The sequence below is a fragment of the Lissotriton vulgaris genome, chromosome 4_1, assembly GCF_964263255.1.
Source record: "Lissotriton vulgaris chromosome 4_1, aLisVul1.2, whole genome shotgun sequence".
Lineage (NCBI taxonomy): Eukaryota > Metazoa > Chordata > Amphibia > Caudata > Salamandridae > Lissotriton > Lissotriton vulgaris.
The window spans coordinates 907,877,984-907,893,820 of NC_141691.1; positions in this window are offsets into that span (position 1 = coordinate 907,877,984).

Sequence of the window (15,837 nt, forward strand, 5' to 3'; positions counted from 1 at the left end):
AGACGCGTCAGTGGTTGGTTGCGTTCATATTGCGCTTCTGTAAACAACATATTTTTAATGTTGCCCTGGACCAAGGATTTACGGGATGATGATGATGATATCTTTGACCCAGTTACGCTCGCTGATGAATTTTTTCGCATTGGTGTCTCACTCTCTCCCACACTCTTAGTGTGGCTCACATGGGGTGTGCTGCTGACAGGGGTACTGGGTGTAAGTGAAGTGTTTGAATCGTCTTCTTCCTCCTCGTCATCATCAGATGAAAAATCAATGTTTTCATTACGTGCAATTCGGGCTTCCTTGACCGCCTCTAGGTGCGCAAACCATTGGACAGTGTGCGTTCTCCTAAGATGACCTCTCTGGCCTCCGGTACCATAGTTGGTACCAAACTTACCACGACTAACTCGAAGCTTACAAATGCTACAAATGGCTACGTTTTCCTTTTTTGGGCAAACACTAAAGAAGTCCCAAACTGGAGACTTGAAATGTCTTTGGGGGCCGGAGGAGGCGGCGATACTGGTGGTGGTGGTCCTGCTGTTAATGCCAGATGAAGTGGAGGATGTGGATTGCCGAACTTCAGTACGTTTTGCACTTTCACCACCACTAATTGAGGTCGAGGTGGATGGAGATCCCTTCTTGCGAGAAAGAAATATGGAAGCGGTAGGTGTTGGTGTACTATTTAACTCCAAATCTAATGATTGTTGTGTTTCCATTTCCATTGCCTCCTCGTTGACATCATCATCACGCTCAGCAGCTTCTCGGGATAGGGTCAAAATGTCTCTTTGCTGCATGCCCGCTGGGGCTGCAGTGACCTTTATGATGACTGGCTTGTCGTCATCGCGAGAGGCTTCATCAGCAGCAGTATCCGTCACTTCTTGTTGAGCCTCATCACACTCCATAGCTATGAGTTTTTCGATGACCTTCCTTTTACGCTTGGGTACCTTTGTCAGATCTTGGTGTGCCTCACTCTCAGATGGCAGTGGTGCTGGTTCCCAATTGGGATCCGTATCATCAGAAGGAGGTGGGCTTGAAGAAGATGTAGACACCAACCTTGATCTTTTCCTTGCTAGGGATGTGGAAGACAATGAATGATCATCAGGAGGAGTGGCTTCCAATGATACCTCAGCTTGATTGTCGATTTCCTGATGTGCCCCTACTTCGGGAGGAACAACTATTGTGGGCACTTGTGACCCTCCATGCACCTCTGCTTGCGCATCTCCTTGCGCTGCCTCTCCTTCCACATGTACTTGGGCTTGTACTTGCACATGGTGTTGTTGTTGCAGCTGTGGTTGTTCAACACTTGTCAGAAGAGTTACAACAACCTGTGTTGATTCAGGGACATTTCTGCTACTTTCTTGCGATGAGCCAACATCACTGGTCGATGGTGATTGGAGAAGTACACTGACTGCCTCTGAAGCACTGAAGGGCTTTGACTTAAGTTGGCGTGGTGGTGGAGGCACTAAACCCAATGGAGTGGGGGTGCTGCTCCCAGCTTGGTCCCCAGCAGATCCTGCTGCTGCTGCAGGCGTACTTTTTTTTTTGCGCCCAAAAAACGCGGCGGCCGGCACACCAGCATCCTTGGTAACTTGCTTCTTCTGCTCCTTACTAGCAACTTTCTTGCTAGTGGAGCTACGAAGACCTTTTTTTGGGGCCATCTTCTTCAGAGCAGGTCAGACAGCAGGCCGCAGTTGCACGAATTATAGAGTTGTCTGAGGCCAGACGTGACGTCGCGTGACATTATGCTGCACACACACACCGCTGCAGGACTTCTTCCTGGCACTGGTGGTTCTCTTGAGTCTTGTGCACCTAAAAGCAATGGAAGACTGAGGAACATCAGTTCAGTTATACACCCCAAAAAAATCGAAAAAAACCCAGAAAAATCAGCACAATCCCATGCCCTCCATGATGCTTAAATTCAAGACACCCCACAGAAAGACTAGGCACATGCAACACTCACTAGTCACTACCCCTGGTGAAAAGGCCACAACAACAGGCCAAAAAAACGAAAATCACAGAAAAATCAGCACAATCCCAAGCCATCTAGCCCCTCCATGATGTTTAAATTCAAGACAACCCACAGAAACACTAGGCACATGCACCACTCACTACCCCTGGGCCCTGGGCATAATGGATGAAAGCTAGGCAAAATGGGTGCAGGCCTGAGAACACTGCCTGCATTCAAAATGGGCCCCTCCATCACAGCACATGGCCAGAGCCTATAGCAGCACTCAAAATGGCCCCCAACCACATGGCCTGTCCATCCACAACAGGCCCAAAAAACGAAAATCACAGAAAAATCAGCACAATCCCATGCCATGATCCAGCCCCTCCATGATGTTTAAATTCAAGACAACCCACAGAAAGACTAGGCACATGCACCACTCACTACCCCTGGGCCCTGGGCATAATGGATGAAAGCTAGGCAAAATGGGTGCAGGCCTGAGAACACTGCCTGCATTCAAAATGGTCCCCTCCATCACAGCACATGGCCAAGGCCTGTAGCAGCACTCAAAATGGCCCCCAACCACATGGCCTGTCCCACCACAACAGGCCCAAACAACGAAAATCACAGAAAAATCAGCACAATCCCATGCCATGATCCAGCTCCTCCATGATGTTTAAATTCAAGACAACCCACAGAAAGACTAGGCACATGCACCACTCACTACCCCTGGGCTCTGGGCATAATGCATGAAAACTAGGCAAAATGGGTGCAGGCCTGAGAACACTGCCTGCATTCAAAATGGCCCCCTCCATCACAGCACATGGCCAGGGCCTGTAGCAGCACTCAAAATGGCCCCCAACCACATGGCCTGTCCATCCACAACAGGCCCAAAAAACGAAAATCACAGAAAAATCAGCACAATCCCATGCCATGATCCAGCCCCTCCATGATGTTTAAATTCAAGACAACCCACAGAAAGACTAGGCACATGCACCACTCACTACCCCTGGGCCCTGGGCATAATAGATGAAAGCTAGGCAAAATGGGTACAGGCCTGAGTACACTGCCTGCATTCAAAATGGCCCCCTCCATCACAGCACATGGCCAGGGCCTGTAGCAGCACTCAAAATGGCCCCCAACCACATGGCCTGTTCATCCACAACAGGCCCAAAAAACGAAAATCACCGAAAAATCAGCACAATCCCATGCCATGATCCAGCCCCTCCATGATGTTTAAATTCAAGACAACCCACAGAACGACTAGGCACATGCACCACTCACTACCCCTGGGCCCTGGGCATAATGGATGAAAGCTAGGCAAAATGGGTGCAGGCCTGAGAACACTGCTTGCATTCAAAATGGCCCCCTCCATCACAGTACATGGCCAGGGCCTGTAGCAGCACTCAAAATGGCCCCCAACCACATGGCCTGTCCATCCACAACAGGCACAAAAAACGAAAATCACAGAAAAATCAGCACAATCCCATGCCATGATCCAGCCCCTCCATGATGTTTAAATTCAAGACAACCCACAGAAAGACTAGGCACATGCACCACTCACTACCCCTGGGCCCTGGGCATAATGGATGAAAGCTAGGCAAAATGGGTGCAGGCCTGAGAACACTGCCTGCATTCAAAATGGCCCCCTCCATCACAGTACATGGCCAGGGCCTGTAGCAGCACTCAAAATGGCCCCCAACCACATGGCCTGTCCATCCACAAGAGGCCCAAAAAACGAAAATCACAGAAAAATCAGCACAATCCCATGCCATGATCCAGCCCCTCCATGATGTTTAAATTCAAGACAACCCACAGAAAGACTAGGCACATGCACCACTCACTACCCCTGGGCCCTGGGCATAATGGATGAAAGCTAGGCAAAATGGGTGCAGGCCTGAGAACACTGCCTGCATTCAAAATGGCCCCCTCCATCACAGCACATGGCCAGGGCCTGTAGCAGCACTCAAAATGGCCCCCAACCACATGGCCTGTCCATCAACAACAGGCCCAAAAAACGAAAATCACAGAAAAATCAGCACAATCCCATGCCATGATCCAGCCCCTCCATGATGTTTAAATTCAAGACAACCCACAGAAAGACTAGGCACATGCACCACTCACTACCCCTGGGCCCTGGGCATAATGGATGAAAGCTAGGCAAAATGGGTGCAGGCCTGAGAACACTGCCTGCATTCAAAATGGCCCCCTCCATCACAGCACATGGCCAGGGCCTGCAGCAGCACTCAAAATGGCCCCCAACCACATGGCCTGTCCATCCACAACAGGCCCAAAAAACAAAAACCACAGAAAAATCAGCACAATCCTGTGCCATGATCCAGCCCCTCCATGATGTTTAAATTCAAGACAACCCACAGAAAGACTAGGCACATGCACCACTCACTACCCCTGGGCCCTGGGCATAATGGATGAAAGCTAGGCAAAATGGGTGCAGGCCTGAGAACACTGCCTGCATTCAAAATGGCCCCCTCCATCACAGCACATGGCCAGGGCCTGTAGTAGCACTCAAAATGGCCCCCAACCACATGGCCTGTCCATCCACAACAGGCCCAAAAAACGAAAATCACAGAAAAATCAGCACAATCCCATGCCATGATCCAGCCCCTCCATGATGTTTAAATTCAAGACAACCCACAGAAAGACTAGGCACATGCACCACTCACTACCCCTGGGCCCTGGGCATAATGGATGAAAGCTAGGCAAAATGGGTGCAGGCCTGAGAACACTGCCTGCATTCAAAATGGCCCCCTCCATCACAGCACATGGCCAGGGCCTGTAGCAGCACTCAAAATGGCCCCCAACCACATGGCCTGTCCATCCAAAACAGGCCCAAAAAACGAAAATCACAGAAAAATCAGCACAATCCCATGCCATGATCCAGCCCCTCCATGATGTTTAAATTCAAGACAACCCACAGAAAGAGTAGGCACATGCACCACTCACTACCCCTGGGCCCTGGGCATAATGGATGAAAGCTAGGCAAAATGGGTGCAGGCCTGAGAACACTGCCTGCATTCAAAATGGCCCCCTCCATCACAGCACATGGCCAGGGCCTGTAGCAGCACTCAAAATGGCCCCCAACCACATGGCCTGTCCATCCACAACAGGCCCAAAAAACGAAAATCACAGAAAAATCTGCACAATCCCATGCCATCCAGCCCCTCCATGATGTTTAAATTCAAGACAACCCACAGAAAGACTAGGCACATGCACCACTCACTACCCCGGGTGAAAAGGCCACAACAGGCCAAAAAAACGAAAATCACAGAAAAATCAGCACAATCCCAAGCCATCCATCCCCTCCATGATGTTTAAATTCAAAACACCCCACAGAAAGACTCAGTGCACCCACCACTGAGTACCCCTGGGCAAAAGGCCCCAAAACAGCCCAAAAATCGAAAATTCCAAAATTGTAGTTGCAGAAACTGTAATGCCCCAAACAAACTTACTTGTGAAATTTCTAATCCAAAAGTGATCCAAAGAAAGTCAAAAAGGCCTAAAATCCAAATATCCAGCACATCCACAAAAAGTAATCCTTCCAGCTCCGGATCCAAATGAAAAGTGACCAGGAGATGGACAAAGCACTGGGAGGAGCCTGCTGGACAGGAACAGGAAGTTGAAGACTGTGGGGCACTTCCTTCCTACCACCCCCCCTCCCCAAAATGGGCTCCTCGCAAAAAAGTGCAGGCAAATGTCAACCTAAGGAGTTATTCAGATAAAAATCATAATTTCCAGAAGGTTTATGCTGCTTGCTGGTGGATTTCTTGTGCAAAATTGCAAATTTTATATTTTCGCGTGTGCGAGATTGTTGCTGCTCGCCACATCTCAAAGCTCGCAATTGCGATGTACCGCGATACGTGATCACGACGTACTCGCGTTGACAAACTCTCGCTGTAAAAGTTGGCAAGCCGCGATTACGTAATCGCGATTGACAAATTCCCGCGGGATCCCGCAGCAAGATCCAAAATGGTGCAGCACTCCCAAAATATCAAGAAAAATAACTCGGCAAACGATGAATGACGGGAAGTAAACGCCGCGCGCCGCAAAATTGTATCACCAAGAAAAAAAAAATACGCTGCGTGCGAATTTGCGGATTTTGCGGGAAATCCGCAAATCCCGCGGATTGTGAATTTACCGAAAATCCGCAAAATTTGCGAGCGGAACGGATTTTCCGCCCATGCTTATATATTACCTACTGGCGGTCGCCAGTAGGTAGTTATAGTTAGGATTTTTTTCAATGCAAAATCTCAAAATTCTATTTGGAATAACTTTGGCGCCGGTTGACGAATCTGCTTGAAAACTTCCTCAAATTGGCCTCGCGGAGCTCCGGTCCTTCCTTCAAAGTTTCGGGGGGATTCGTCAAGCGGGGGCCGAGATAAAAGGGGGTCCCAAAATGCGTTTTCCCCATGTTAATTTCCATAGGGCGGTCAAACTCACTTTTAGCCCGAACGGCTGAATGGATTTTCACCAAACTTAGCAAAATTGTAGGGACTGGTAGCCCGATGTGCCTTTGCTATGTCTCAAGATATGTGCTCCAGTGTATTTTGAGTAATTTAGGTTCCAAAAAATATATATATCTATGGCAGCGCTCCGGTACACGCACCGGAGCGCGTACCGGGCGCGCTACGCGACTTGCGTGTGGAAAGGTGATTGGCTCTCGGGTGTCTGTAAACATTCGAAACAGTCCGGAGCGGCCACCATCTTGTTTCTCGGTAGGATCGAGACACAAGAGGTGGCCAAAACAAAGGGGGAATTGACCATAAGGGGGCAGGGTAGACCCCCCTGACCCCCTAGGTTTGATGTGGGGGCTATAAAAGGGCCCAGCGGGGTAAAAAAAGCATTTTTTTCTTTGTGTTTTTCGCGGTGGCAGCGCCCGGTACGCGCACCGGGGAGCGCACCAGGGAGCGTACCATGGGGAAAAAAGAATGACAGACTTTTCAAAAATGGTATGTACCAACATGTAGGTACCAATGCAAAGTCTAAAATTTAATATACACTGTCTCCTTTCTAGATATCTTGCATGTTGTTACAGAAGTTATTGTGGTATATGGAATTCATAGCATAGTCTGTCAGGAAAGCAGAAACAACATGGAGGCAGGAGATGATAAAGAGATGTTAAATACACATTGGAGATAATATAGTGGGGGAAAGGAAGTAACTATGAGCAAACTTACTATGTAACACAAAAAAGTTGGACAGTATACTATAAGTCTCACTTTATATTATAAACATTTTGGAACTACTTGATGAATTACATATAAAAATGAATAATGCCTCGAACAATTTTTGATTATTAAATATACATTTATTCTTCTGATTCTATTTCATAAATTAATAAAACTTCTAACAATATATTATCTGGAATGTCCTCATTTTCATTCTGTGATTCCATTGATTCCACACACTGAACTAATTCATGGTCCAGAAACTCATCAATAAAATCACAGTTATCATTGTCAGCAATTTTTTCTTCTGTGTTGTTGTCCAAAACAATTGCAAAAGAAATATCCTGTTCTCCTTCCATTTTCTTGCTGTAAATTGCATAAAAAATAACTATATCAGTAGAGATAGGGCACTGTTGTGTTTAATTTCAGACAGGTAGTTTTGATTTTTTAACAGTGAAGTTATCTTTGGGTAGTGTATGGTATCAGGCTGGAATTAGAAATATAAAAAAGTGTATGTGAAAAAGCCTAAGTAAATTTATAATTATACAAGGGAAGCCTAACTCAATCCATAACTATAACAGAGAAGCCTATCTCAATCTATAACTATTACAGAGGGATAGTAAATAACTAACAGAATATTTTTTCTCAAATTAACTTAGAGTGCACAACATACTTCACTTTCCAAAATAACAACTTACCTTTGAGAAAGCAGTTGAAGTTCTCAGTGTAATTTCTTTTCAAATGTACTTCAGGAAGTAGTAGTCAAAATGGCTGTGTTTCCCTCTCTTTTTTTTTATATATATTCATGTACATAACCAATCAAATGTCAGGAAATAATCGTAGAAAATGAAAGTAACTTTTTAATTGGTTGTAAATTCTAACACTTCATATGTGTTTTGGTCATGTAATTTAAATCAGGATATTTAGACAGGCCTACAGCCTAAATGTCTCAATGGAATTCCACCAAATTTGGGCAAATGGTAGGGACTGCTATGTAGTAGGGCCTATTCTATATTTGATGAAAGTGTCTCCAGTGTTTTTTCTGTAAATTACTTTCCCACCTTTTTTTAGGGAGCGCTTACCGGTGCCCGCCCCGGTACGCGCACCGGCAGTGTTACGGGAGTCCTCCATTTTGTGTTTCGGTAGAATTGAGACACAAGATGGAGGGCAAACAACGTTGGGAATGGGTAGAAGGGGGCACGGTAGACACTTCTTAACCCTCTAGGTTTTCTGAGGGGAGTTTAGGAGGCCCATTTATGTCCCCTCCAAAAAAACATTTTTAAATTTTTCACGGGGGGAGCGCCCGGTACGCGCAGCGGGGAGCGTACCGGGGAGCGTACTTTGGTGAAAAATAGTGAAAAAAGTTAGAAAAAGAAAATCATTATGAGTGATCAGAGGTAGGGTAGCCCTGAAAAGAGCTTTTGGGTTCTGTGGCTTATTTAGGTACCTACAAGTAGGTTCCAATGCACAGTCTTAAATTCAGGAGGAATATTCTATTCCCCTCATCTGAGAAGTGCACACCATCTCCTCTGTAGATGTCTTGCATGTTGTAACGCAAGTTATTATTGTATATTGAACCCATTCCACAGTCTCTCATGTAAGCAGAAACAGATTTATTCACATGTATCCGTGCTTTCTCAAATTGTGGACAAAATTGGTTGGACCAGTTCCATTTCTGTCTTTGGCATATATTGGAATATACCAAGGCAGTTTGTGGAAAAAGTGTCATCAATTGATCAAATGTGTCCTTTAAAAGCATTTCCAGACCAACCCCGGTCAAAGTGCCCAAGTCATTTCCTCCACAGTGCACTATTAAGAGTTCAGGTTTTGGCAGATGCAAAAAGGTTTTCACCAATGGTATCAATTGGTGACATCTCAATCCTCTCTGGCCAATCCATTTAATTTCCACATTTGTTAAATCAAGGTTGTGAAAATTTCTGCAAGCTGCATACCTTTGAGCCCAGTGGATGTAGCTATGTCCAATAATCCACACAGAATACATGCTGAGAGAAGGTTCTGGTGCAGTCAGATGAAGTGTGGGAATGAAGTGGCAGTTGGAACAGTAGGAGTTTTCAAAAAAATAATTGTGGAGTTTCACTGCTCTTGAATCACAAGCAATGATTGGTGGATTCAGATAGTTGAAAACTAAAAGTTAGGGTGCATGGTTGTGTTGTGTGAAAGAAGCAATTTGAATGGTTAAGAAAAAGTCAATTAAAGAAACATTGCACCGGATAATCTGGTGTATTGAGAGGTCAAACATCCTTGCTTACTTAATTTGCAACATTGTAGAATAAACTTTTGAACCTGAGAGTTCAGTTAGGAGGGAGTTGCTATGGTACCAGATAGAAAGGTCTGAGAGGGGGAAGGGTGTTGGTTTGAAAAAAGTGAGGGAAGAGTTTTGATTGGTTAAAATGAGGCATATGTGTGTAGAATTAGAGGTTTTCTCTGCCAGTCTTGGTTTCAGTGTATTGAGTGCACACCTTTTGCTCTGCTAAAGAAAAATTGGTGTGTGTGTCTGACACTGTTCTCAATCTCCCAAACCATTTGTAAAGGTAAGTAATGATTCATTTAATTCAGATAGACACTTGTTTGCTCTATGGAGAAGATTTGGAATCAGATAGTGAAGTTTCAGTAGTAAAATTCAATGCTTGTACATAGGACTTGTGCTGTGTTTGTAAAACGATATTTAAAAAACGATTTTGGGGTAAATGGATGGCTTATATGATTGAGAAGAAATTAATAGTGTCTGCCTCTGTAAAGAAATATATTTGAATGTTTTAGAATTATGTCACCTGCAGATTGGAAGAAGATTGAGATTTTTTCTTGTTGGTTTGTGGCATGATTTTTGGAAATGCTTGATATTAAAATATGCAAGACAGAGGATTTGTTTTTTGTGAAACAGTGAGGTTTCAGTAGTGAAATGAAATACTTGTACATAGGTCCTGCGCTGTGTTGGTAAAATGTTATTCAAAAAACGATTTTGGGGGCAAATCAATGGTATTTACATTTGGGCAATTTTGGGTGCAAATCCGGTATTTATATTTGGGCCTTATTTTGATTGCCTTGTGCCGCAGGTCCGTCACTTTTAACATGGGAAAAAAATGACGCACCGGTGGCGCAAGGCTTTCAAAAATAAGGCTCTGTGTTTCTTTGCTGTTGGTTTGTGGTATGTTTTTTGGAAACGCTTGATATTAAAATATGCAAGATAGAGGAATTGTCTTTTGTGAAACAGTGAGGTTTCAGGAGTGAAATTGAATGCTTGTACATAGGACCTGCGCTGTGTTGGTAAAATGTTATTCCAAAAACGATTTTGGTGTCAAATCAATGGTATTTACATTTGGGTCATATTTATGATTGGCCTTTACTGCAGGTGCATCACTTTTAAAATGGGAAAAAAATTATGCACCGGTGGCGCAAGGCTTTCAAAAATAAGGCCCTGAGTTTTTTTGCTGTTGGTTTGTGGTATGTTTTTTGGAACTACTTGATATTAAAATATGCAAGATAGAGGAATTGTCTTTTGTGAAACAGTGGGGTTTCAGGAGTGAAATTGAATGCTTGTACATAGGACCTGCTCTGTGTTGGTAAAATGGTATTCAAAAAACGATTTTGGGGGCAAATCAATGGTATTTACATTTGGGCCTTATTTTTGATTGGCTTGTGCCGCAGGTGCGTCACTTTTAACATGGGAAAAAAATGACGCACTGGTGGTGCAAGGCTTTCATAAATAAGGCCCTGAGTTTCTTTGCTGTTTGTTTGTGTGTTGCTTTTAGATAATTCTTGCTATTAACATTTGCAAGATAGAAGATTTGTATTTTGTGAAACAGTGAGTTTTCACTAGTGAAATTGAATGCTTGTACATAGGACCTGCGCTGTGTTGGTAAAATGTTATTCAAAAAACGATTTTGGGGGCAAATCAATGGTATTTACATTTGGGCAATTTTGGGTGCAAATCTGGTATTTACATTTGGGCCTTATTTTGATTGCCTTGTGCCACAGGTGCGTCACTTTTAACATGGAAAAAAATGACTCACCGGTGGTGCAAGGCTTTCAAAAATAAGGCCCTGAGTTTTTTTACTGTTGGTTTGTGGTATGTTTTTGGGAAATGCTTGATATTAAAATATGCAAGATAGAGGAATTGTCTTTTGTGAAACAGTGAGGTTTCAGGAGTGAAATTGAATGCTTGTACATAGGACCTGAGCTGTGTTGGTAAAATGTTATTCAAAAAACGATTTTGGGGGCAAATCAATGGTATTTACATTTGGGCCTTATTTTTGATTGGCTTGTGCCGCAGGTGCGTCACTTTTAACATGGGAAAAAAATGATGCACTGGTGGTGCAAGGCTTTCATAAATAAGGCCCTGAGTTTCTTTGCTGTTTGTTTGTGTGTTGCTTTTTGATAATTCTTGCTATAAACATTTGCAAGATAGAAGATTTGTATTTTGTGAAACAGTGAGGTTTCAGGAGTGAAATTGAATGCTTGTACATAGGACCTGCGCTGTGTTGGTAAAATGTTATTCCAAAAACGATTTTGGTGTCAAATCAATGGTATTTACATTTGGGTCATATTTATGATTGGCTCGTGCCGCAGGTGCGTCACTTTTAACATGGGAAAAAAATGATGCACCGGTGGCGCAAGGCTTTCAAAAATAAGGCCCTGAGTTTTTTTGCTGTTGGTTTGTGGTATGTTTTTTGGAAATGCTTGATATTAAAATATGCAAAATAGAGGAATTGTCTTTTGTGAAACAGTGAGGTTTCAGGAGTGAAATTGAATGCTTGTACATAGGACCTGCGCTGTGTTGGTAAAATGTTATTCCAAAAACGATTTTGGGGGCAAATCAATGGTATTTACATTTGGGTCATATTTATGATTGGCTTGTGCCGCAGGTGCGTCACTTTTAACATGGGAAAAAAATGACGCACTGGTGGCGCAAGGCTTTCAAAAATAAGGCCCTGAGTTTTTTTGCTGTTGGTTTGTGGTATGTTTTTTGAAATGCTTGATATTAAAATATGCAAGATAGAGGAATTGTCTTTTGTGAAACAGTGAGGTTTCAGGAGTGAAATTGAATGCTTGTACATAGGACCTGCGCTGTGTTGGTAAAATGTTATTCCAAAAACGATTTTGGTGGCAAATCAATGGTATTTACATTTGGGTCATATTTATGATTGGCTTGTGCCGCAGGTGCGTCACTTTTAACATGGGAAAAAAAAGACGCACCGGTGGCTCAAGGCCTTCCTAAATAAGGCCCTGAGTTTCCTTGTTGTTGGTTTGTGTCTTGCTTTTTGATAATATTTGCTATCAACATTTGCAAGATAGAGGATTTGTATTTTGTGAAACAGTGAGGTTTCACTAGTGAAATTGAATGCTTGTACATAGGTCCTGCGCTGTGTTTCTAAAATGTTATTCAAAAAACGATTTTGGTGGCAAATCAATGGTATTTACATTTGGGTGTTATTTATGATTGCCTTGTGGCGCCGGTGTGTCACTTTTAACATGGGGAAAAAAGTGACGCACCAGTGGCGCAAGGCCTTCATAAGTAAGGCCTTGAGTTTCTTTGCTATTGGTTTCTGTCTTGCTTTTTGATAATGCTTGCTATGTGTATTTGCAAGATAGAGGATTTGTATTTTGTGAAACAGTGATGTTTCAGTAGTGAAATTGAATGCTTGTACATAGGTCCGGCGCTTTGTTTCTAAAATGTTATTCAAAAAACGATTTTGGGGGCAAATCAATGGTATTTACATTTGGGCCTTATTTATGATTGCCTTGTGGTATAAACTTAGATATGTTGCAAATTAGTGTTTATATTGTTTGCTTATTGTGATTGCTTTGTTGTTTGCTAATAGTGGTCTATAATGTGTTATTTTTTTCTTTACCACAGATTGAAATCAACATTTAAAAAGTTAGCAAAAATGCCGTCAAGGTAAAGGAGAAGAAAAAATACCATACGGAAAATTACAAAATTAGCGACGAAAGTAAAGGAATCCTCTACAACAAGTACTTCAAAAAACACCCAAAAGGTCCTGGTAAGACAACTAAATCTTTTTTTCGCAACATATGTAAAACAAAAACAAATGTTAACGGTAATGTGAAGATCCAGAAGGAGAGAAAAATTTGAAAAGGAAGGAGAGGCCCTCAAAAAATGTCTCTATTGGAGCATGAGAGAAGAATATGGATAGCAATAGAAAGTTAAATCAATTTAGGGACATTCGTAGACGAATGTTTCACAATAGGGTAGTTTTAAATTTGCTAAAAAATGAAAAGAAAGGTAAACAGAGAGTTGCTTTTTACAAGAAAAAGAAAAGTGTAGAGAAGATTGTTGATCAGGCTTTTGAAGTTAAGAAACAATTATTTATTTTAGTAATCAATAGAATTAGGATACTTAATAAGGCAATTGATGTTTTCAAATCGAACAGTAGATGGAAAAGAATAATTAATCGGACTAATTTTTGTGAAGTATTTTCTGGAGAATGGATGCATAGTTCAAGTTCTGAGCCATTTTTTAATGAGGAGAGTTACTTACAGGAAAATGATTTGGTGCATGCAGTTGACACCAGTGGTCGAGCATATGAGGTGAAAGATGGTTGTGTGATGGAAAAAGAGAAACTTGTGTGTAGAGATGCAGAAGAGGTGTTAGCTGATGAAGTTTTAGGGAGACGTACTAAGGGTCCAGTGTACACATGGAAGTGCAGTAGTATTGTAGTGTGCGACAGGATTCAATCGATTTGCTTCGAAATTTCTTACGTACATATAGTAAGAAAAGTCTAAATCAAAAAATTAAGATCTTGCAAGACTTAGATCCTTGCAGAGTGAGAGAAAGCACAGGTTTGCATGGGCATTCACTGGCTTGTCTTTCTAGAAAAGTATGTCAGAGTGTTTTTCATCATTTTAGGATGTTAGCAGTGCATCATATTAAGGTGAGAAAATTAGTGAGAAGGTTGTATTATGCAAAAAGTCCAGCACTTAAGCTTAAACAGTTAAACAGTGCTCTTTTGCATAGATCTGAAGTAGATGTGAAGACGAGGAAACTACCAAGTTTAAGGTGAAATCAAGTGAAAGGCCTAATTTAACTTATGTTTGTTGTCGACGGACTCATTATAAGATTCAGACTAGGTTAGTTGATTTATATGCAAAATGTGAATTGGAAAATAATAGTGAATGGAAGGATTTTGTAAGTTATTTGTTGGTTGAGAATTGTTTTGATTTGAGTTTTGATCAGCGTATTTGTAATTATTGTTTGAAAAAATTAAATCAAAATAGAATGCCTGCTAAAGCTGCTCATAATAATCTTCAGTTGATAGATATTCCTTCTGAATTGATGGATTTAAATACTTATGAATCAATTTTGATTCAATGTGTCCATCCTTTTCAAGCTATTGTTCGCATGGAGCCTAAGATAGGGAAATTACCTCCTACAGATTTACAAAGAGGATTAAAGGGAAGAGTTGTTTATTTGCCTCTAGATGTCAAGAAAAATATTGATACAATTGGTGTAGAAAGAGTAGAAGAGGATCCTCTGGTTATTCTAGTTAATGGGGTTCCGACAAAGAGTAAGAAAATCTGGCAAGATTTAGTGGATGTTAGGAAAGTCAAAAAGGCAACGTTGTATTTAGTCAAAAACAATGAGTACTATAAAGATGTAAGTGTTGGAGCAGAGGAAACAGCTACAGAAGAAGACAGTGATTGTTCAGTTGGCCAAATTGAAAAAGTTGATGTGTCTAGAAGTGAAGAAATATATGAACATTATACTGTTCATCCTTTGCATTCCAAAGAAGTAATGGAGAATGCAATTGAGTTGTTTCAAATGAAAGCAGCAAAAGGAAGTCCTATTAGTGTATGGGAAGAAAGTTTGGAAGCTCGTTGTTTTCCACAGTTATTTACAACAGGTCGAGGTGGACGATATGACGATCGACCAGTTCAAATTCCTGCAGCTGAATACCGGACTTTATTATTATATGCTGAAGATCCAATGTTTCGTCAATGCATTCCTTATTTGTTTCATCTACTGTATGAAAGTGATTTGTCTGGGCTTTTTTATGCAGTTAATCATATATTGAAAAGTGGAGCTCATCTGCAAAATGTTTCGGCGAGGGACTTTATGGAGAAAGTCAATCGGCAAGACAGTATTTTGGAATCTCAGCTAATCAATCTCATGGTATGTCAGCGTGGAACAAACGAGTATTGGTTCCGTCGTCATGGGGAATTGAAATGTATGCTAAGAAACTTAGGAACTCCTACATGGTTCCTCACTCTTAGCTGTGCTGAGTATGCATGGGACGACTTACTTCAATTTCTACGAGAGGCAAATGGAAACATACAAAATATAGAATTGAAAATACCTGGAGAACTGTGTTCTTTGGATCCAGAGAATGTATGCAGATATTTCAATCATAGATTTGAAGTTATGATGTCTTTTATTACCAACAAAAAAAATCCTCCCCTTGGAGAGGTTTTGGATTTCTTTTGGAGGAAGGAGTATCAAGCGAGAGGTGCTCCTCATATACATATGTTGTTATGGATTAAATTTGGATCAGATTCGGATGAAACAGTGATGAGTTTCATTGAAGAGTATTCAACATGTGCTGTTCTGAAAACTACTGAAGAAAACAGTTTAAGGCAACAAGTTTTACGTTTTCAATCAAAAGGAAAAGTACTACACGAAATGTCATTTTGCGTTTCCACGACCAGTGATTTCGAAGGGAAGAGTAAATAATTTGA